Source organism: Pristiophorus japonicus, unplaced genomic scaffold (genome assembly GCF_044704955.1).
Source record: "Pristiophorus japonicus isolate sPriJap1 unplaced genomic scaffold, sPriJap1.hap1 HAP1_SCAFFOLD_130, whole genome shotgun sequence".
NCBI lineage: Eukaryota > Metazoa > Chordata > Chondrichthyes > Pristiophoridae > Pristiophorus > Pristiophorus japonicus.
Genome location: NW_027250967.1, coordinates 851,188 through 853,318, shown reverse-complemented (window position 1 = coordinate 853,318; position 2,131 = coordinate 851,188). Strand labels below are relative to the sequence as shown.

Genomic DNA, 2,131 nt, shown 5'->3' with positions numbered 1-2,131 from the left:
AAAAATAGTCTCAAAAAACACCTTCCGCCCGGGATCCTTTCGCGTGTGAAGCGAACGTGATAACAACGACGCTACGGAAACACTGCGGAGAAAACGATGTTGGGAACATAACCAGATGTTTAAACTTGCTGTCGAGGAACTGCCAGGATCTTCTTCAATAGTGGACCAGGCTTGTGGGGCCGAATGGCCTACTCAGGCCCCTAATCCTTCCATGCTTATGATCTTATGACCTTTCACAGGAGAACAAACTCGCCCCTGAGCATGCTTGAGGAGAAAGCTACAGAAAATATTCCCGCCCAGTGAGCTTTCACTTGTGAGGCGAACGTGTTAACCGCTACACTGCGGAAACATCTTCACTTTCAGCACCAGGTCAGACGGAAATGTGAAGTGAGCAGGTGAACTGCTGAATCCCAGTTTTTAGAAGTTAGTCGTGGTGTCAAACAATGAGTTTCACTTAATGATTAAAAATAAGAAATGTCAGATTCAAATCCACATCTCCAGAGGAGACTGCGAACAGAACACAGCACCTTAGACCGCGCGGCCATCCTGACGATTCAGTGCTGGGTGTGGCCACGTCCAGGGTGATTTTGAACTGTTGTGTCCTGTCACATGAAATAAATGAGGGCAGCAGGCATATCTCTGTCTGACACCGGGGAAACAGTGAGACAGACCTTGGAGCAAGGGTCTGGTTATTGCCAAACAGCAAAGAAAATATTAATTCTGGAAGAACAATTTCCAAAAATATAGTGACCACGACGTGATTTGAACACGCAACCTTCTGATCTGGAGTCAGACACGCTACCATTGCGCCACGAGGTGTACACAGAAAGTGTGGGATGTTCGTCTATATGAAGGTTTCACAATACAAGTGGCTTTAAAATCCCTGCCCATTCCCACCAGGTGTCAGAAGCAACACTCACCTGCCAGTAACCGTATGTTTTTTTCTGAAACATTTGTGTTGCTTTCACGGGAAAGCATCATTAATTAACCCCTCACCTTCTTTTGCACAATGAAAGAAATGCTCACTGAGGGACTGTCCATACTTCAATCATTTGTCCTGTGCTTTGGGGAGCGGGCAGGGAAGTGGACCTGAGTCCATGATCGCATCGGCCATGATCGTATTAAATGGCGGAGCAGGCTCGAGGGGCGTATGGCCGACTCCTGCTCCTATTTCTTATGTTCTTATGCATGTTGACCCATTTTACACACTGTATTTTAGGAGTCTGGTTCAAAACCTTCATTGCCGATAACACCAGGAATCTGGGGAAACTTTTGTCAAATTTAACAGCACCGGTTAATCCTACCGTGCACAGAAAATAGAATCAGTAGTGATGATAAAATCCCATGGTGCACATTTTCAGATTCAATGCAGTAGGATTTCAAATAAAGTGAAAGAATTTTACAGTGAAAAGATTTGGAAGTGTTACTTGTATTTATGTCTTTAATAAAACTTTGAGGCGTCTGACTCCCGTTCATGCCACTGCTGAATAAGAAAGTAGGGTCTGACGTTGACCAGACTGCACTGCCCCTGATATTTGTGAGTTCACCCTTGATATTCAGTGGTTTCTTGCCCTTTGATTGGTTGCAGTGTAGCGGATATCACGTTGGCCTCACATGCGAAAGATCCCCGGTGGATCCGTTTTCTCTCACTGAATGATATCTCTTTATTGAAGTGAAATAAAGAGCAATTAAGGAATAAGGGAGCCCTTTTGCCAGGAGAATAAATAGAAAATAAAAACAGCAAATGCTGGAAATCTCAGCAGGTGAGGCAACATTTGCCAGGAGAATAAACTCGCCTCTGATTGTTTCTCTTTCGCAAGTTTAAACATAAATTTCGTGGCCAGGATTGAACCAGGGACCTGTCACATGTAAAGAAAACGTGATAACCGCTGTCCTGCAGAAACCTCTGGCACAGCAGCCCCAACAAAGGGGAGCTGACCAGTGAGCTCCCTCTGTGCTGATCGGGAATGTGTTTGCTCACCTTAAACAACTTCTGTCCCACACTGAAAGTTCTCAATCCTTCTCCTCCGCTGCCCTTTACAGAAATGTCACGGATCACCCACTCCTCACAGTGGGGCCACAGAGGCTCCTACCGTCTCCCCGCGATCAGCGAACTGGCCCAGTTGACAAA

The 2,131-nt window shown here is 45.7% G+C and overlaps 1 non-coding gene across 1 annotated transcript; it reads right to left on the bottom strand.

Moving 5' to 3' along the window:
- Positions 1-747: 747 nt before the first annotated feature.
- On the bottom strand, positions 748-819 carry trnaw-cca (transfer RNA tryptophan (anticodon CCA)). Its single transcript has one exon. It is a non-coding gene; the product is annotated as a tRNA-Trp (tRNA).
- Positions 820-2,131: the final 1,312 nt, after the last annotated feature.